Source organism: Tetranychus urticae, chromosome 2 (genome assembly GCF_039701765.1).
Source record: "Tetranychus urticae isolate SD_2017Ah chromosome 2, NJAU_TeUrti_SD_1.0, whole genome shotgun sequence".
Classification (NCBI taxonomy): domain Eukaryota; kingdom Metazoa; phylum Arthropoda; class Arachnida; order Trombidiformes; family Tetranychidae; genus Tetranychus; species Tetranychus urticae.
Genome location: NC_142959.1, coordinates 14,708,548 through 14,730,596, shown reverse-complemented (window position 1 = coordinate 14,730,596; position 22,049 = coordinate 14,708,548). Strand labels below are relative to the sequence as shown.

General features: G+C 30.1%; 3 long non-coding RNA genes across 25 annotated transcripts; 2 read left to right on the top strand and 1 right to left on the bottom strand.

Moving 5' to 3' along the window:
• The first annotated feature begins 18 nt into the window (after nucleotides 1–18).
• LOC107369649 (uncharacterized) lies at nucleotides 19–3,465 on the top strand. 2 transcript variants are annotated; one of them, XR_016199287.1, is made up of 4 exons: nucleotides 19–433; nucleotides 1,528–1,725; nucleotides 1,804–1,959; nucleotides 2,252–3,465. It is a non-coding gene; the product is annotated as an uncharacterized LOC107369649 (long non-coding RNA). The 2 variants fall into 2 exon arrangements; XR_001570368.3 differs by having other exon boundaries at nucleotides 20–433; nucleotides 1,523–1,725.
• A 5-nt stretch (nucleotides 3,466–3,470) lies between these two features.
• On the bottom strand, nucleotides 3,471–18,270 carry LOC107368712 (uncharacterized). 20 transcript variants are annotated; one of them, XR_016199266.1, is made up of 13 exons: nucleotides 17,661–17,845; nucleotides 17,312–17,441; nucleotides 16,812–17,247; nucleotides 16,366–16,565; nucleotides 15,484–15,792; nucleotides 13,932–15,360; nucleotides 13,200–13,808; nucleotides 12,508–12,933; nucleotides 9,351–12,035; nucleotides 7,290–7,389; nucleotides 6,484–7,193; nucleotides 4,757–6,357; nucleotides 3,471–4,390 (listed from the first exon to the last, which is right to left on the bottom strand). It is a non-coding gene; the product is annotated as an uncharacterized LOC107368712 (long non-coding RNA). The 20 variants fall into 20 exon arrangements; XR_016199272.1 differs by having other exon boundaries at nucleotides 5,546–6,357; XR_016199273.1 differs by having other exon boundaries at nucleotides 5,609–6,357.
• Nucleotides 18,132–21,820, top strand: LOC107370749 (uncharacterized). Of its 3 annotated transcripts, none has more exons than XR_016199286.1 (5): nucleotides 18,132–18,274; nucleotides 18,527–18,796; nucleotides 19,190–19,440; nucleotides 19,569–20,108; nucleotides 20,884–21,820. It is a non-coding gene; the product is annotated as an uncharacterized LOC107370749 (long non-coding RNA). The 3 variants fall into 3 exon arrangements; XR_001570700.3 differs by having other exon boundaries at nucleotides 18,265–18,392; nucleotides 18,534–18,796; XR_016199285.1 differs by lacking the exon at nucleotides 18,132–18,274 and adding an exon at nucleotides 18,277–18,392.
• The last annotated feature ends 229 nt before the right edge of the window (nucleotides 21,821–22,049 follow it).

Sequence of the window (22,049 nt, the reverse complement as noted above, 5' to 3'; positions counted from 1 at the left end):
CCTTGGATCATATTTTGTAATGGTTTAACGGCTTTCCAAATGACTTTGCCATTGTTTTTAATTTTAATTGTTGTTAATTATTTCTATTAATTGAATTTTATTTCAATGTTACTCTTTGTATAATTATATTATAACTCTTTTGTGCTGTTGATCTATTTATTTAACTATTTTATACAATCAAGCCACATGGTTACGAGTCAAAAAGAAACAATGTTTGACTTGTATTTGAAGCTTTTAATGTAACAATTTTCAAGTTTAATTTAATAATGATGAAAATGGTTTACACTTGGAATACAATGTTTTGCCAGTTCAATGTAGGTTATTATTTTATTGACCAATCAACCAAATGGAATCATCATTAAGCAAATGAAAACAGTTGACACTGTGGTTTGAATCATCTGTGGACCGCGTTCTTCATCCGAAACATTACAAAGTATGTTTTTTTATTATAATTTACACTTGATTACTATTATTTTCTTGCTTGATTTGATAGTTAACGAGGTCTTCATTATTAAGAAGTTAATATTGATGTTTGCCTTACCATTAAGTTGATGAATTTACTCGAGTAAAATAAATTGCTTAATTACTAGCAAAATTTCAATATTGCATCGCTTGCATTTACTGTCAAATGATGTTTAATAAATTTCCTCTCGAAATTGATTAATATGATTTCAAGCTTACCAGAACGAGAATCTTCGTGTCACAGTGATATTTATAATTTAACCAACGAGAACCGTATGGCTTTATGAGTACTTGAAGTTTATCAAAAAAAGAGTAAAGAATAAGTTTCATAATGCAGACAGAGCAGAACTGTATTATACGGATGAACGGATTTTGTCTGTCTGTTAATTACATTGATTGTGATGAATTACATAATCCAGGTTACATATTTGTCTTGAAAAGTTGTTCAAAAGTAAACAAATTACTCTTGTCGGTAAAGTTAGTTCATGAAACAAAAAAGTTGAATCAGGAAATTCCCCATCAAAATACTGAAAAAAAGTTATTGAATTTCAACTCTGATCACATATTTTATCCATACTTTATTATGATCTCTTCTTAACCATGATTTATATTCGTTTGTGCAAGCATCTCAATTCTGTAGTTCATTTTTCATTCTGATCAAACTATAAGTTGATTAGTTTTTCGTCTTCGCTTTACATTCGTCATTAAACAGCGTTAGTAGCTTCAAGTTTCATTCAAGTTTCAGTGTTTGAATCAGTTTCGAATGAATATGTTGACGATTTAACATGCGTTTGTAAGAATCTTAAGAATCAAAAGCCTTTCATGATGAACAAAATTTATGAGTTAAAAGAAACGGGGAAAAACGAAAAAATTGACAAAAGATGAAAATCTGTGAGCAAAATCGGAAATCCGGAAGAAGTACATTGTAATTAAAAGTTAATGTTGACAAGCAATGTATCGCTTCAAGTTGGATACCAAGCAAACACACACAAAGTATTACATGCACATGAACACAGATATTATAATTAAATTATATATTAAAATGTGTATAAAATCCAAGCAAAGGAAAAAGTAGGAAACCAGAAAAAAAACAACAGCGATGATTCCGTGGAGGTTGCTGGTGTGTGCACTTTTCGTTGCTGTCTTTTTGTTGTTTGTGCTCAAAAGCAATGTTCAAAAGCTGAAAAGAAGAAGAAGAAGAAGAAGCAAGAAAAGGAAAAGGCAGACAGACTGACAGACCATTGGATGTGATCCATCATTAAGGTGATACGTGATGCTCATGTTGACGTCTTCCCTCATCTAACCTCTCTCTCTCTCTTTTACTTACCTTTTATCCAACAGTCTCGTGGTATCACGTACTTATCAGAAAGGTTACTGACTAAATACTGGGATCCGGTCTCACAGGGTTGATCATTCATGTTTCAAGTGTGACCTTAATTATGTCCAATCAAGCTATCAGATAGTGAAATTGCAATGGATCTACTAATGGGTAAAAAGGTAGGCAAAAGAAACATCAATTACTACATTATCAACATCAATTCATGTCTTTAGAGTCAACATTATTTTACCTTTTTTTTATCCTAATCACTTAAGTCTCTTTTTGCACATAATTGTTCTTGATTAGCTTTTTTTCCCTTCGCTCATTGACTTTCTTTACTCACAATTAACACGTTGAACTATTAACAAACAGACACTTTCAGTTTTTTTTCATCATCATCGTCATTATTATCACTATTGTTATTACTTATTAACAGTTCTCTAATATCTATTTTTTTGTGCATATATACAGGTAATGGTAAAACATTGGAAGTCCCTTCATTGTTATTCAGTGAGCGATAATCAACTTAATGAAGACAAAACAAAAGGAAAAGGGAAAAAAAGAATTGGCGAAAGAAGCGAAAAAAGAAATTAAGAAAATGGAAGAAAGAAATAACTCAAAGGAATCAACTATCATCAACAAAGGCAGATGGTTTATGCAGTTAACGGACATGGTTATTTCAAGTTTGCCAAAATATTATTCAACGCAAAACGGCACAAAAGAGGAATCAAGTTCACACAGTCAAATGAGATGGAAAGAAGAAGAAAAAAGGCTGAAGAAAATGCAGCAAATAATTGAAAAAAATGGCGAGACCATTTCATTTGCAATTACATTTAATTGTTCACCAGAAATTTAACGCCATCCCACTCATTATCATTGTAATTGACCAAAGTTAATCTCTAATAGAAACCATCATTGATGATAATTTTTGGTTGCCTTCAACGAAACAAGGCAATAACAACAAGCAACAACAAACAATACACAATCATCATAATCTACATCATCTTCACCATCTACACCATCATCTCCATCATCATTTCCCTCCCAATGAAGTAAAAATTTTTCAACGCTCAAAGATACTCTCAAATACACTTACTGATAAAAAATGAAGTTGAAAAAACTATGAATTTCAACTAAGCACGAGGGTGGGCGGTTATATGGTTACCTTTACATTTACTGGTAACTTGACCGCCTTGTTTATAACGTTGATTGTGATTGTTTACCTGATGTTGTAAAAAAAACCTTCATAACTGATGTTTTGTTAGTTTTTCATTTACTTTTTCACTTCATTTTTCAATCTTTTTCATTCTCTTCTCGCTGTTCAGAGCCCAAATTTCCCCTCATCTTCAGGTCGTGATTCGTTTTCCTCTTTCTCTCTCCTCTTTCTATCTCATCCTAACGTCTTCACTCCCTTATCCAACCACTTAATTGGTTACCTTAAATATGATTGTTTAATATTATTATTATGATTTCATTTTCTCCCCTCCCACTTATATTCATCTCTTTCTTATCTTTTAATATGCTTTTAAATTTTAAATGAATTTATATTTTGGCTGGTTGGTGCCGAAATTGGCACCGAGGTAGGCACGAAAAATCCATTGCCACTTGTATCACAAATCATATCCATAATTTGCTTTTAATGTGATGATAATAAACCAACATCAACCTCTAATAACACTTTATCATTTTTTTTTGCTGGCAAACAATTTATTTCAGTTTATCTAACATCAACAACAATAACAACTTAGAGGCAAACAACAATTTATCCTGACGAACTTTAAACTTGAATTAAGAAAGGGAAAAACAATCAGATAATGATGGAAGTGTAAAAAGCAACAAGAAAACGCTTATTAAAAAAGCGAAAATATTTGATTATCTAATAAATTAAATCAATTAATTTTAAACTAAACTAATTGTTGATAATAATAACTTAATGATGGCAACCAGGCAAATCATGATATCAGCTATCCAACCAAGTTCATTTTACTGCTAACTTGTAAGCTCTATTGATAATTTTGGGTGAAAAAATTCAAAATTAATTTATCAATTTATTGATTTATCCGAAGAGTTGAAATTGCGTTCATAGATACTCTAGACTATCAGCTATTTGATGTATTTGATTAAACAAATTATGTTGATATGACAATATGCTCAACAAAAACCAAATGATGTTGAATAGCTAATGTTTTTGTATTCAATGGATGAAGAGTTATGATTACTGGTCAGTCAACGTGGCACAGCAAAACTATGCAAACATTTTAATTATTGTAAGCATTTTAATCCAACTTTTCTTGTTTTCCTTACAACTGTGATTCTGATGACTGATTAACTTTGATGGTTGACAGTTTAGACGGCGAGAATCAACCCTTCAATCTGACAATTTGACTATCAATCGCAACTCAATTTCGTTGGTAAAGGCAAATGACAATAGATGAATGATAATGTTGTTAATCTAAGCTGCAAGGGTAATCCTTTTTACTTTGTTATTGACTGGAACATTTGTATGTGTATTATGCAAATTAAATCCTTTCAACTCTTGAAAATGCCTTCTTGGTAATCCTTTTTACTTGATTGCCTTGAAATCGCCATTTGATCAGTCTTTCAATTAATCTATAAAAGAAAAACAAGAAAATGAAAATTAGATTTGATTTGTAAAACGTGTTTCAGTTATTAACCTAACCAAAAGAAACTAAGAAGCTGATTGTTACCAGATTAACAACTATCACTGTAACAATGGGCAAGCTATAAATGTACAACAACAACAACAACAACGACCCAAAATGAGCAAACAAAATGACAATCAACTCTGGTTAAAGCTACTATTATTTATCATGTATTTTGTTATATACATTATAATAAATAAGCATATAAACAAGTCAATAACAACATTACTATTATCAAAACAATAAAGGTTTTGTTGGTTGATTATTATTGTTATATTATGCTGCTACTATAATAGTGGAACCCATTTGTTACCTCATTAAGCCAATGTTGATAGTAAATTGTCTTGAAAATGAAATCATTTCAATTCTGGTACAACGTTTCTCAGGTTAAAATGGCAATTTTTAAATTCTTATTTGTTTCTCAATGTTTTTGACTTTATCTTTCTGATTGGAATGAATGATTTTGTATTTACTCGGTGAATCAAGGAAAAACATTAACAAACACTTTTTCATTGTCAACTTAAATTAGTTGATTCCAATCAACATAATATCTTCTCAAACAGTTCATTTATCACTTAAAAACAGCAAAGTGAAGCAAGATAACTTATAGCGCAAAACAGGCGACACACACACAGCCATCGAGACAATTGCTTGTACGAATCAAGATTATATCATGAATTTTGTTCAACTGTAAAACAATAATAGTAATGATAATTGGGATGATAACAATGATTATGATGATTTTAGCTGGTGGTGTTCAACAAATGCTCATAAAATAAATGTTTATGTAATGATCAATGGAAACGCAATTTTGACAAGAAGAAAGTTTAAGACAATTGTCAAAACTCTAGTTGATAATATTAATTGTCGATATGTCAAGTGTTTATGCTTTTTTGTTCAATTTATCTGATCATCAGTGGATTATTAATTGCTTGTAATAATAAACTATTTAACCATTGAGTTAACATGGTTAGTAGCATAACATTTCCATCATCATTACTTATCTGGAGAAAGCGAAAGATTTGTTCATTATTAATGGACAATCGCTATGGTTCCTTGATCAATGTTATAAGACATTTCACAAGGTAATATTAACAATTACTGATTTCTTTTTTTCTTTCTTCTTCTGTTCAGCAGGATTATGTTGATAGGCTAGGAGGTATACCATGGTAAAACATTGACTCCTCCTCACCAACTGAATTACCGATCAGGAATATGAAATGGTTATGATGAACAAAAATTGTTTTGGTGACAAAACGTTTCGTTTTTCCTGTTTAGCAAATGATTATCTCCATACTGGTTACATGGCTGTGGTTGAGAGATGATGTGAAACTATCAAACCTTATTAGACAGGTTAATGTTTTCCAAGAGGAGAAGCTCTTTTTAATGTACAATTTAAGTCATTTTGTATTGGTAACTATTGTATTTAACAGCTCTTAACATACAAAATGACTTTTTAAATCAGCTTATTAACATTATCCATTAACAAACAGGAACTGCCAAAATTCAAACACGACATTCATTTTGCGTTGATTTTGCGTTGATTTTGCGTTGATTTTGCCATCCAATATCTTTTGTATTTTAAACTATATGCATGTAGGGTTGAGAGTCATAAGTAACTTCGAAACGTAATTCATTTTAGATCTAAATATCGAAGTATTTTACCAGATGAAGTTTCGTCATTCCAACAATACTTATCCACTTCAGGCTTGTTCGCATAAAGTACAAAAATCAACAAATAACAGCAATCATTTCTTGTTTCTTCAGTTTCCTTTTTTTCAATCGTCCAGTGTGAACATTGGTAATGATAGCTGAATAAATTATCTTTTCTTGATTGGTGTTGTTATCAATTTTGTGGTTCCTTTGCTAATTCATAATACTTTTGCCTTTTGGTGGATATAATATTGATGATTCCTGTAAGGTAGAAGAAGAAGAAGAAGAAGCAATTATTAAGAAATTCGGAAGAAGAGGAAAAGAAAATGTTTATAACTCTCAAGAAACGAAATCATTTCTTTTATTTTCTCTCTTCTTTTTCTCTACCTTTTTTGTACTCTTTTCACCTTAATTATAGTGTAAACCATTTAAAAACTGATTATTGATGAAATAACAATAATCCCAATGAAACAGCAATCATTTAGCAATGTTGATCATAATTATCATCATCTACAAATCGGTAGCAATTAGCTAATAAACAACAAAACTGTTTTCCCAAATCTTTAGTCTCTCATCTGGAATCAATTGACTTAATTTTTTGCCTCTTTTCCAACCATTTCACAATTATTATGTCAATTTAGCATTTCGTATGTTAGTTAACTCCAGTTATAAATCATTTTCTGTTGATTTCAAATGATTACTCTGCAATCTGTGATTTTGTATGTTGAATCAAATGAGATATTTTTTGCACTATTCAAACTTACAACTTTCATAATACACTTGAAGACGCACAATCTAAACATCTATACATTGAATTTCAGTTGCGTTAGACATCCAAATCGAACTAAGAGGGTTGGTCTTGATGCGTGGAAAGTCTGTAACATGAAAAGTTCGGTAATTCGGTACGGTTTGACTTTGCAATCCAATATCTTTCGTATTTTAAACCATACATGGTTAACAACGGTACATTGCAAGAGACATCAGTAACACTTCGAAGCGTGATTCAGTTCTATATCTGCCATTCCATTGAAAGACTAGTCGACATTCAGATTCCTTGATATCCTTAAACTGCCCAAAGTGACCAAGAATTGGAGAACCTGAAAAAGGATTGAAAATGATTAAAACAATTAGTGTAAGCATTTGTTATTTTAACACAAGCAATAATTACCGGTTAAATTGAATATAAATCTTACCCCATCTATTGTCATTTGTTGCAATAGTCATATTAAAGCGGTTAAATTGATAATTGAAAACATTGACATGACAAGTTGAGATAAATTGTGCAAATGATTTCTTGAAAGATAACAGAATCAAAGAGAAACAAAATTACAATTAATTATTTAATGATATAATATTGAAAGGTATCAAATAGCAAATAAAAGGATTGGATTGAAAAAAAATTTGTATGCAATGGATCCTCACCCAGCGTAATATGAATAAAGCTGCTAATTGGCAGGCTAAATTGTGTTTATTATTTAAGGTGGAGAAAGTTGAATTTGAAATGAAACAAACAAGCCAGGTACAAGGTATAAAAAAAGTAAAGGTGTAAATGAGAGTAAAATGTTAAGATAATGGTGAAGATGAGCGAGATTTAATAATGATAAAGATTGCCTTTTGCCGGTTGTGATAATGATGATGATGACACAAGCCCTTAAGTATGATTCAAGGAAATAAACATTTTTCATTTCTGGCCTCTGATTTATAATTTGATTGTTATTATTTGTTAATTTGATATGTATATACAAAGGTTAGATAGTTTCAGCTTGTGTTGATGCACAATTGATGTATAATTGAAATAATTTGCTGTATAATTGAAGGTAAATTAAATAATGTTCAGCAAAACGAGAAGAAAAGGCTGACAAGAAATGAAGCACAAAAACAACAACAACAACAAGAAATACAGAAACAAGATAAATTGTAAGCTGAAAAATGTTTTAATAGTAACTAATATTATCATTATTATATTCATCTTTCAAGGTTCAATAATGATAATGATAAATTTGATTGATGAGAGAAGCAACAACGAAAGATTTAATGAAGATGATAATAATAGTGATGATGAACATGAACAAATGTAGAGGCAAAAAAAAAGATGAACAGAAAGATGTAAAGATACATTCAATATCAATGAGCAACTTTATCTAAGTGTGTGTCTTGGTTAAGGGTTATGGTGTTAAACTTGTGGCTCAAGGATTAAGCATGTTTACATAGCTTTTAATCAACATCATCTTTGGGTTCATCTTTACCCTGTTCAGGCTCATATCTTCATGAGTTATAAAACAATTGGCTGAGAGTTTTGCTTCAAGGCCTTTTCCAGTTAAAAGGTAAACTAGTTACAAGTTAATGGTAAACCCTTTCATGGTACACTGTATAACAAAAAATTAGCCTAATTACAGGTTAATTTGCATATTTTATTCAACTACTCCAACAGGTTATTAAAAGGTTTTTGTAAAAATGTTTAACTCTTTCCTTTTGTCTCTTCTTTACCAGTTTTGTTGCTCTTGTGATATTTTGCTTACAAAACATCAGGTTTAAGATGAGTGTAAAGTGATAATTGAAAGTGTCACCTGAAGGTTTTCACTTGAATAAATCAATTCAGTCTCTTCTTTTAACCCTTTGTTCATTAATCTGTGAATTCAATTAAAACAGCAACAGGAGCAAAGGTTTTCCCGTTTCTTTTTTTCTTCTTGTTTTGTGTGAAACTTCAGCCCAACATTATTATAATTATAGTTAATATTCATTATTATCATTATTATTTTTTCATTATCAACTATAGCTATTAGCTAATTTAATTCATCTGATGATTGTACCCTTTTTTACGGGTTATTTTAAGGCTTTTCTTGTTTCTGGTTTCTTTTTGTCCAGTTTTTCAATTTTTTAAGGTTTAAGGTTTTCTCTCGCAAGATTGATTCAAATTGATTATTTCCTAGATGATTATTTTTTTAAACATGGTTAACAAATTGTGATTTAAAATGTTTCAAGATGAAGGAGTGAATAATAAAGGAGATGATGATGATAATTAGAAGTTGCTCTTTTTTTTACATTCAAGATTTACATTTAAGATAATGGCTGTTGGTTTATTTTGCTGTTACCAAAATTTATTAGCATTTGTAACTCATCAACACAACTAATCTCATTAATTGCCAACAACATAATTACTTTCTCAATCTGGTTTGGGCTCCTTTTTCACCATCATCATCAACTTCATCATTACCATTATTTTATCACCAACAATTTAATCTTTGTTTTCTCACCTGAAGAAAAGAGCTTTCAATTTGGTTTCATTTTTTCAAGGTAAATCATATCTTATTGTTATGACAAACTGATAGACCATAATGAATATCCAAAAATATCAATAACACAATGATATAAATTTCAGTCCAAAAACATGGTAAGATTAACATGGATCTTGAATATTCAATTGAAGCATTCTTGGCTTTTTTAAAACATTATTTTGTAACTTTAACAAACTCATAGGTTGATTTATCACAGATTCAGATTTACTTCAGACAAGTATCCAATGGACAAAATGATTAAATATTCCGTTGATTAAGATGAAATTGATGAAAAATCCAAACCCAAATTGAAAAAACAAGAGATGAATAAATGGAAACAATGACCTTAATTAATATTAGATGGAGCCACAAAAAAATGAGCGCAATTTTTAATCTCGATTAAATTAAATCTAAATTTAATATCGATCAATATTTAATGAAGCCAACTAATCCTAAATCAAAGGTTCCTATTAAAGCAGTTAAACCAGGTTACATGAAAATGTAAATTATAATCTAGTTTACCTTTTGTTGAGCGTTTTGTTTGTATTCAAGTTACAATTATTTTTGTTTCCAATGATTAATATAGTTTTAAATTGAAAATATACAATTTGATCAATGATTATGAGGTGAGTAAAGATTGGTTTAGATTAATCACATAAACAAGAGAAACCCGGTGTTTTATTGATTACATTGAAACAGTTAACGAGCTTTCACCTGTTCAGCAAAAAAAGATGAACAAGGAAAAGTTGATTTGAAAAATTGTTTCTTTCAACAATTTTCCAATCTCTTGATTGTTCTTTATTATTGATTAGATTTCATGTTGATAGGTTAGTTGGCATGGAATAAATTAACCTGAGCAAACAAACAAAAAAGTAGTCAACAAGTGATGATTAAACTGAGAAAAGGTGAAATCGGATTGAACAGATTGAAACAAAACCATCAACAAAAATTGTTGAAAGTAGCTTTTGTAACGGCTTTTGGATTAAATTGTCACAACATTGATTTTCAAATTGTTATCAAACCAGTGCGAAGGTTAACATTCAAAATTAAATTAAAAATCTCAGAACAAGATTTACAATTGAAATGGCATTTTGAAAGGTTTAAAATCAAGAAGTGAATATTAAATTAATTTAGTGATGTTGATGGATCAATTGAAAGTGTCTGAAGATTTGCTTCTCAAGGAAATCAGTGTTTCTTTGAAAATGTTTAACCGTCTTGTAAAGCAACAATCAATTGATTAATGGTGTTAAATGGTACAACAAAAATGTACACATTACAAGTAATCAATTGGTATGCGTTAAGGTTAACTGTGTTATGATTATTATACAATTTGTATCACTTTTTGGCTTCAATGATATAAATTAGATTATGTTTGACAACATATCCGTTGGCTTTTGTTGTTGTTGATGTTGTTTCATTTGCTTCATTTCATATTCATTGAGACTCTCTCTTTTTTTACCTGGTAAAGTCTATTGATATATGATTACTATTATTATTAAATATCAATATAAATTTCAATTCAATTGAAAAATATACAAGCTTAAAGAGGACAAAATAACCTTTATAATAATCAACACTCAATCTGTTCAAAAGTAGATCGACAAGAGTCAACAATGAAAGGTTACAATGACAATGTAACAAAATAAAACATCAACAACAACAGTAAAAACCATTGCCATTGGAACACCTTTTTTCCTTTTTACCTGCGATTTCTTTTGCTGGTTGCTGGTGAAAAAAAGGAAGTTCATTTATTTCCTTTTGCCAAATCTATTCAATAGTTTTGACACTTTTTTTGTGTTGCCTCTCTTTGGCATCTTCATCTTTGGTCGTCATCGTTTGATTAACTATTCAAAAATGAAGTTACCTTCATAAAGTCAACAATCAATAGACAGAAAATATAAACACACGTAAAGTGAGTCCAATGATGATGTAGATGAAGATGACAAAGGGAAGCAACAAAAAAAAAGATGAAGGAAAGGGCCAAATTTAAGTGGATTGTGGTTTTGGCTGCTCTTTTTGCGTTTTTGTCCTCGGATATTTGCGTCCTTCTCGGGTCACAATAGGAACCTCGTTAAAGTGTTTGGCCTGAAAGAGAATAGAAAAGAGAGAAAGAAAAAAAAGAAATGTTTAGTTTGTCAATTGAATTGGCATTATAATGTTATTATTTGATTCTTTGTGCTTGAATTTGTAAGTGATAATCATGTACTTCAAGTTGACTTATTTTCGCCTTTTGTATCGCTCATCAACTTTTATCAAATAATCATTACAAACATCATCATCATCAACAACAACATTATCATAATATAACTGATTTACCTTTTTGCTAACTGTTACTGTTTCAATGGGCAAAAATTGTAATTGAAATAAAACAATATTGACAAAGGAATCAAGTTTGCGGATAAAATCAAAATATTTATCAATATGATGAGCTGGTTGATGAATGATGAGCTAAAATTGAAACTACTTATTGTTTGCCATTTCATTTGATCATTTGAACACTTCTTGCGCTTCTTCCATTACTTTAGACTTTGGGATTTCCGTTTAAGGGCCAATAGTTTCTGATGTACAGCTGATGGTTGATGGCAATGGCGATGATACAGATGAAATGAAGATGATGATGAACACACCTCAATTGGTATATCGTATTTCACACGATAAATATACCTGAAAAGAGAGAGAGAGAGAGAGAGAGAGAATAAAAGATGAAACTCATTTCTTTGATGTTCATTTGTGTTTTACTTCTTTTCTATTTTGTTCATCATTTTCATTCTAATCATCAAAAGATATCCGGGTAATAACAACCCACAGGGAGGGAGAACTGAAATAGTGAGAGAGAAGGTAAAAACTGATGACAGGCAATCATCGAGTTAACAAGGTAAACTCATTAAACAAGTAATGAGAATGTTGACTTGTAATAGAAGAGAAAATATAAAAAAAAGAAAGAATCAAATATATCTTGTTTTCATCTTATTTTTCCTTCTCATCTTCATCTTGATTATCATCACCATTAGAGATGATAAAGCTTTGAGAGAGAGATGATGATGAGTTAACAAGGCTTTTTATCGTACTTTTTAACCAAAAAATAAAACAAAATATAAGCCTTAATATTGCCGTGAATATGCACACCTTTTCTTACCTTTTTAAGCTTTACTCTTGTTAAGATTGGGATTGGCTTTTGACCATGAAGATGATGAAGATGATGATGAAAATAAAGTTGATAATGATGATGATGATGTGCTGGTGATGAAAAAAAGAAAGAGTATTGTATCCTTCATTTAACCTGGAGAAGAAGATGAGGAAAAATTGTTTCAAGTAAATTGGCTGCTGATGATGTTTTGTTGTTATTTGTACGGATTGAATGGAAGGCGATGAAACCATGAGAATAGAGTTTAGGAGAAGCGTGAAATTCCCAATTAGCTTGAGCTCACGATTATCACCATGTTATTCCCTCTTTAACAATCTAAATATATATTCATTTATAAATATAAACATTTCCACCTCCAACTTGTATCTCCTCCTTGTTTCCACTCGCTAATGCTTTCTTCTCCATGTGATTCAATGGCTGTAAAAAGAGAGTAAAAAATAATATTTTAAAAAGATGTAGATGATGAGATGATGATGAAGATGATGAAAATAAGGAAACAATAAAGAACCATTTCTCAACAGTTTTTGTGTTGCTCTTCACCTGAGTAAAAAAGCGAGCAAACGTCTACTTTTTTGTATTGTTGATGTTGTTCATGAGCTAAATTCAATTTAACTTTGATATATTCATGAGTTTTTATCACTATTATCATTTGTACGATGATAATATAAATTAAATTTACTTGCCTTATCAACCTGATTATGTTAGTTAATTGTTGTACGATAATCTGCCAAAGGAATCTTTTTTTTTCTCGTTTCCAGTTGATCATAAAAAATTGAAACGAGAAAAGTTAAACCAAATAACTTCTTCTTCTTCTTCTTCATTATCTTCATCAGTTTTGTTGTACAATTGTTGTTAACCATGTTTTAAATCACGATAAATTGTACATTGTAATGAACATAATGAACAATTCAGCTGCCAGTTGAAAGAGTCAAGTCATCAATTAAATGGTACAATTTGTTGTTCTCCATCTCACATTAGATTCCCATCTTGAATTTATCAAAGTAAATTACTCCATAATTGTTTGTCTATTTTCCTTTTTAAGGCCATTTTCCTTCATCTTCTTCTTCATTTTTATCTTTTCTTTCGTGTCTTCTTCTTTCATGTAATCACATAATTTCCAGTGTCTTGAATTATCATTTCTTGCTTCTTTAGTTTCCAATCGTCCAGTGTGAACATTGGTAAATGATAGCTGAATAAATTATCTTTCCTTGATTGGTGTTGTTATCATTTTTGTGGTTATTTTACTAATTCTTAGTACCTTTGCCTTTTGGTGGATATAATATTGATGATTCCTGTAAGGTAAAAGAAGAAGAAGAAGCAATTATTAAGAAATTCGGAAGAAGAGGAAAAGAAAATGTTTATAACTCTCAAGAAACGAAATCATTTCTTTTATTTTCTCTCTTCTTTTTCTCTACCTTTTTTTGTACTCTTTTCACCTTAATTATAGTGTAAACCATTTAAAAACTGATTATTGATGAAATAACAATAATCCCAATGAAACGGCAATCATTTAGCAATGTTGATCATAATTATCATCATCTACAAATCGGTAGCAATTAGCTAATAAACAACAAAACTGTTTTCCCAAATCTTTAGTCTCATCTGGAATCAATTGACTTAATTTTTTCAGAGTAAACTCCGGTTTAAGTTATTCCTCAATATCGAGATGAAATTGGAGCCATTTGTGCTCGCAAGTATTCGATAAATCGCTTAAAAGTTTCAACCTTCGATTTCATTTTGTTCAGTTGAAAAACCAGGTTTTATTTTCCCTTAGTTTTTCTCAGCGACGGTTTTTCATTGAAAATTTAAGTCTTCATCAAATGTGTCTTCATTAAGTGCGATCATTCATGATCGCAGTAGCCTTTAGTCATTAATTTACGAATTTTGTCAAATTTGTTTCTTCTTTTCAAAGTCACTATTTTCTTATAAGCTCTTTGTTAGGAAACTACTTTAATTCAATTAAAAGTGCATGTCAATTAAATATAATTAACATGCAATAATTAAAATAGACTAAAAAGTATCATTATAGTTGATCACGCAAAGTCAATTCACAAAAGGTAAAGTTGATTTCAAGTCAACTTGCCGGTGGATTGAAGTAATGTTAACTTGTATCTATAAGTTGGTTAATTAATTAACAATTTAACTGTGTAATCAGTTTCAATTGTTGTCTAAATGTTAGCTTTAACAAGGTATGATGTTGGGAAAAGATGAGGGAAAAATGAGGAACAAATTGAATCAGATAAGTTTTGGTGAAGCTTATTGAAATGTTGAATTAGTGAGAAACACAAGAGATGAAAAGAAAGGTTAATTTGTTAAATTGATTCAATTGTGAAGGTAGACCAGTAAAGGTTGTTTAGAAGTGAAAATTAGGAGTCAATGGAATTCATTTCTTTGTCAAGTTAATATAATCATTTGATTGGTTAAACTCTCAAGTGAAATGATTGTTTGATGGTGAACAAAGAATAAGATAAAAAGGGAAAGAGTAAAGAATTAATGAATGAAATATACAATTCTGTCCATTAATTGTCACAATTATAATTATCATAATTATTATTGAGCTTTGAGGTTAGATTATTTCTATCATCAAAAGCGTCTTTTATAATTCCCTTTCTCATCTCGTCACATAGATGTTCACGTAACTTCTTTATCCATATTATTACGTTATCCGTATCATTATCATAATAATGATAAGAGTTATCATCATCATCATCATCACCTCCGCCTCTTTCCTTGTTGAGACAGGAATTCCTTAACGATGTCAAATGAAGTACAATTAAACATCATTTGGCTCAATTGTCATAAACGGTTGTTGGTAAGTTGAATAACAACAGCAAAAACTTTTCCCTAAAAAAAGAAGCGCAACAAGATGAAAACAAGTTAGTTCATTCAAAAATAATAATCTTAATAATAGTCATGATAATGAAGATTCTGGTGAGTGAATAGAGAAGGATAAGTTGAGACACTAACCACCACTGAGGTTGCCACCTTGACAAACAGCACTACTTAACAGGTATGATGACGAGTAACAGGATTTTTGCTTGTTCACAATAAATGTCCACTTGATTTGAGTTTTAATTATCAAATGACAGGCATGTTTATCAAATTAGCCAGAATAAGAGTCCAATCCTTATCTAAATGTTGTCCAAGTGTTCAATTGTACAGTAATTTTAATCAATTATGGATACAGGTTGAACTTCAAGCCACATCCAGTACACAATTCAGGTCCATGAAAGATCTTCAACTCGATAAAATTGTTTGTTCGCGAGGATTTCAAGGCTGATAAAAAGAAAAGAAAAATTAGTTTTAGTATTTCTGAACAAATAAATATAAAAAAGACGAGGTTGACATGATTTAGAGATGATTTTACTTGAAAATACAATTTCTGCTCTTTACTTTCCAATATAAAATTGTATTACTCTCGATATTGATTTAGTGTAGATGAACTTGTACTGCATCAATCAAGAATTGGTTAAAGTCGCTCATAATCATTGAACTTCTAGGAAATATCAAAAAATTATTAATTTTTACATTAAGAGGTCAATAAATTGGTGACTTTGACCTTGTTTTAATCTTCACATCAACATCATCATTATGATCTTTGGCTGAACAATCTTATTTACATCATAAATGATGCTTTTCATCTTCAAAGAGCTCTAAATAATGATATAAATATCATAAAGAGCTACACTCATCTTTCATTATTTTTACCTTTCTTTTAAACTCTCTAATGATGATGATGATGATCATAATCATTATAATAATCATCTGACCAAAGGAGCACTGAGTGGTTACAGATTTGACGACACTTGTCGAATATTTAAAAGATGTTTTGTTTTGTTCACTGCTTACCTCCATGTTTCATTACTTAACTTGCTAACTGGTTAGTTAATCTTATTTTTTTCTCATTCTGTTCCATAGTTGGTTCATTTTTCTTCCTTTTCTTTTACTGCCATCAAACAATTTACAATTAGTCAGACCAATTTAGATTTGAGTTAAATAATGATCTGTTGACGTTCACATGAGCCTATCCTTTTTTACTTTTGCTTTACCTAAATGAATTTGGAAAGGAACAGGTAACAGATAAAGATGAAAGAAAGAAAGAGAAAAGGAAATACAAAAGGTAAGATTAAAAAAGAAGGCAAGGTAACTTTCACCCTTGACAGTGACTATGGGAAGATTAAAACAATCATTAAGGTTAGTTAAATATAATGTTTAAATCCAAAGTCTGGTAAGAAAATTAGGGGAAAAAATGAATTAAAACATGTTATTAATAATAACATTAATGTAAGTCAAACCTCTGAAAAGTCGCAAAGAAAGAGACGAAACCTCCTTTTTTAAGAGATTTCGGTGGCGCCATCTTCGAACAGTGGGTCCGTTACAGTAGTGCAAGTGAAAAAGCTAGAGCCTGTTAAACGATGTTAAACTTACTTAGTTGTTTAGTCGACTTTTAAATTGTAATTTTAAGTATTAATTTTTGAACACCTTAACAATCAGTTGTTGGCTCGGTGAACAGTGTCAAGTGAAACGCAAAAAATAGAGACTAAATGACTGTAAGGTAATAATCATATTGAGTCAAATAACACACAAGATGAGTTGATAAGGTTCATTATGAATGATGAGTTCCCAACAATAGATGATATTGAAATTTTGCATGTGAAAATGGTCCAGTTCATTCATAAATCCCGTTGATAATTATTAAACAGGCTGACAAGAGGCTTGTTTTGAACGCTTCTGTTGTGAAAAAAGAATGAAAATTGTATATTAATTTTTATAGTGAAAAGAGGGTAAAACTTACATTTGACTTACTGATAGTTTCAAATGGCATGATCCTTTGAATGAATTATGTAAATAGATGAATAAGATAACATTACATCACTTATATGATTAATTTGAACGGTATCATAAATTAGTATAAACACTTCAACCTAAAAGAAAATGAGAGAGAAGAAAATGACCGTTGAAGAGGCCGAAAGTGGTAGTAACTAATTTTTAAAATTCAAATTAAAAACGGTTGTTTTTACAGTTAAAGGTCGCCCTTTAGTTCTAGTTAAAGTACAACAATTAAAGTTTAACAGATGATATTAATAAGAAATGGAGAATGAGAGAAAAAGGAAAATTCATCAGAAAAAGAATAGCAAACTTACAATTAAAATTTTCTTTTGGTATCCACAGTTATAATCATCTTTTTACTGTGAAAGCAATCAAATGTTTAAATGATAGTTGTTAGTATAATTGGGATCATATTTTGAGTAATAAAGGGTTGATCATGAATATAAATTAGATGATAATAATTGAGATAATTACGAAGATAATCAATAAAAACCGGAATAAATAATGTAATGTTTACATATCTTTTAAGATTCAAATCCTTGATTTGGGCAAAAATTTGAACTCGATAGATTTTGGTCACTTATCACTCCATCTATGTGAATAGATTAGAAATACAATTTACAGCACGCAAATGAATAAATTATCTTGAAACCAATTTACTTTTTTTGTTTACTTTTTGATTAATATCAGTTTCTTAGTTTCTTATTAACTACCAACTGTTTTGATACATTTTATAAATCAAGTTAACCTTACTCTAAGCTTAAGGGAATTTTGTGAGAAGTGAAAATTATTGAAAATTATAAATCAAATGGTTAATTACCTGTAAATTAATTGAAACCCATTCTCAACATATAAAGTTGAGTTCTTGTGTGTTTATACTGACAAGAGGTGAATATTTGTAGTAAGGATGAACAGTGAAAGAAAGCAGGTAAGAAAGAGGATGAAAAGAGAGAAAGTAAGCCTAAGTGTGGCTAAAGATAAAGCCTGAGGCCTGAATTGGGCGTTTATACCTGTATTTACATTGTGAAATAAGTAGATTAACACTGGTAATTGATTTTGCTTTTGGCTAATTTAACCTGATAAACGCAATCTGATCTAATCAGGTTGAACCAAATGTTTGATTAATTAATAAATTTTCGTTTCTATATTTTCTCTCCTTCCCTTTCTTTCCCTCTTTCAGTCTTCAGTGAATCTAGGGTTAACCTGTTGAGTTAATTTCCTTCAATCCTAACATCATGAATGATTGGATCGTTTTTTTGAAACTGATTTGTTGACTAATCATTGGATTACTGGATGATGGACGGAAATCAAAGCTCGTAACAGTCAAGTATATAAATCCTGTGGTGTACATTTTGATGTGATCTAGACTCAAACTGGTGATTACCTAAAGATGACAACAGATCTTACAACTCGTCATGCCTTTTTGGTTGGTTAACGTTAAGTGTTTAAGGTTTAGTTCAATCTTTTGATTTTAACAAATTACAGTGGACAAAGCCTGAAGAATGGTTTTACTTAAGAAATCAAGAATTACATGAGATACATGATGACAAGTTACAAATTTAAAGGAAACAAAGCTTCTCACATTCATTAGCTTGTATTATATCTTTTCATTTAATACTTCATTATCTTGACTTTCTTACCAAGATATATAATTAGTGAAATTTTGTTGTAAGCTAGGGTGGCCTTGTCAACTAGTGTTACCTTGTTGATTGCTGTTTCTGTTTTTGAAATGTTGAATAAATTTTTTCAATAGAGTTGAATGCAATCAGATGGTTCACCTAACGAAATCACCTAATAAGCCTAATACAAATTTCTTGTTTTCTCTCCTTCACCCCATCTACAGAATGCACTGCTATGGTTGACGAAGATGGAATAATAAACAATGGACTAACGACTTCGAGACAAGGCATAAATAGACCAGCTGACTACAGAGTCAACAGTGCTTCTCCTCTTAAAGGATCTCGATTTCGAACCAATCAGGATGAAATATGGAGTTGAACACGTTCGGTACACATTTGCTGATCTTAACGATGGAAGGTTACATTTTATGACTTTTCAATGATCACTTTACTCAAGAACATGGAATATCTTTATGTAAGTCTCATTTTTTTCTGATTTTGTTTTGTCTCTCTCTATGCATTTGTGCCTCTAACCTCGTTAGAATGAAACTTTAATCTCATTTTCAAATCAAACTCATTGAGGTGTTTTATGTTTATTTACAGGTTGTCAAGTTTACTTAATGATTATTATGTGATGATGATGATGACAATTATAATTACTACAAACACTGGAACAAAGTATTCTCTGTTGGTTTGCTGTTCATTTTTGTTTCCCTGGATAAAGTCAAAGCAATTCTTGGTTGTCAGTATTTCAGGAGGAGACAGTTCAGAAACTCAAGAAAACCACACTAAACAAAATTACAATTAATCTTTCAAAGACTGGGCCTAAGAGAAAAGTCATCTTTTGTGAACTGAGCTATTACAAGTGTAACAATTTACATTTATAAAAGAGGATATAATTGGTGATATTTGCATATTTTTTTTGGGCAAAGAAAAAAAAGTGTGATTACAATTAATCATTTCCATTCCATCATCTTCCATTTCGACTGTGCCTTTTCCTGATAGATACATTGATCTGACAGGTTTGATCATAATCAGTAAGACAATCAGTCAATAAGAGTCAGATTATCCAAATTATTAATTATCATTGTAAATAATGTCTTGGGTTGATGTATGGTTTTCCCTTTCGATCTCTAGTTGCAGGTAATTTTAATTGTTAACAATTTACATACCAAATTGTTAACTTCTTGCCAAATGCATACATCATTTATTACTTATCTTTTACTTTACCTTCCTACTACATTATGAATAACGCCCGTACATTGATTGATTGTTTACTGATTGTAAAATGGAGTCAGCATCAGATAAAAATTTAATTGGAATTGGAATTAAATTCTGAAAAAATTTGATGAAATGTGCATGATGAGAGAGCAACAGTGGTGATCATATTCATCATCATCATGTTGATCCTCTTGTGGTTATTTATAAGACGCAATTCAAATGCTTGCAAGTGAACTATTTAATTAGACTGATTTAACATTGATTAGATTCTTTAACTAAACAAGAATCAAATGATATGATTGTTAAACTGATATTAACTATCGTATGATCTTAAAATTAATGTAATATTAGAATCTAATTGAAATGATGGTTAAGTAATTGGATAAGTGAATGTACCAAATTGTACAATTATTAACAACATTTACGTTTCTTGCTAATGATTATAATCACCATTGATAACTGTATTTGTTTCAAATTAATTGACCCTCACAAATAATCAGCTCTTAATTTATACAAACTCGCATACAATTACATTAATGCTCATAGTTTAGTTGAAAATTAATACAACAGTTGAAGATAAATGGTTTCCCATTAAATTTCTTGATATAATTCCCATAATCACAATAATTATCATAACATTTAATTACTCTTTTCAATTGTAACTAATGATTTTCATCTTTTCTCCCTTTCATTACAGATATTTGGATGGACAAAACAAAAGGAAAGCAACAACAATCAGCAAATTAAAAGAAGTTCATTGTTTATAAGTTCACTTATATTCATTAAATGAATCTTTTAATAACAATTAGTCAACCATAGATTAACAATGAGCATTGAAAGTAAAGATTTGAAAGTATTTAATGTCGGACAATTTTCATTGAATATGATTACACCAAAGTAGCCCGAGCCAGGACAAAGACGATGGATCCTGATGATGGTGATGATGATGATAATGATAATAATGGTGATGACAAAAGATGATTATAATGGTTTCTTAGATAAAAATCATTAATTAGAATCGGACAAAATGGCGAAGCGAAAATTTAAATTAAAAAGACAACAATCGGATCCATCATTACCATACCTTGAGTTGACTTATTAGCTGAAAAGGGGAAACATTTTGTGATTTAGTCAACTAGTTAGTTATTATTATTCATTATGACTATCACTATTATTATCAAGTTGATGATGATGATGATGATGGCGATGATTATTATTATTATTTAAATTTTGTTGATCTCAGATTCTCACATGAAACAAAACAAAAAAAGGTAAAGGGAGTAAACGAGCTTTTAACAAGCTCTAAATGAACAGACTCAACATTGAAAACGGACTGAATTAAAAAAGAAGAGATATGAATTAATTTTAATGAATAGGATTAACATGTATCATGATGATTAAAAGAAGATGTTGTAGATAAAAATTATCTTCACGGTTAAGACCATAATCATTATAATTGTAAGACAAACTTGTCTGACCACACAAGCATATTCAGTTCTTGCTCTTCTTTTCCTAACATAATCGTCCTTTTTTTACCCAAACAGTTTAATGTTTAATTTTATTTATTTCAACTTTATTCAAGTTGATGCATGAATTTTGAACATTATGATATTAATAAAAGACAATTTGTACTCAATTAGAGATAATCAAATCAATTAGCACTTGCAGGTTGAAGAGCAATATGAAAACAAAATAACGAATACAAGGAATCATTAATGGTTTTATGTTTTTGTTAACTTGCTGCTACAGACTTGGAATATCTTGAATTATCTTAATGTACATACACTTAATGTATTGATTAAAAATAGCCTAACAAGCCTTTTAATCATGACTGTGATTAAGGTGAATGAAAGATTATTAAGA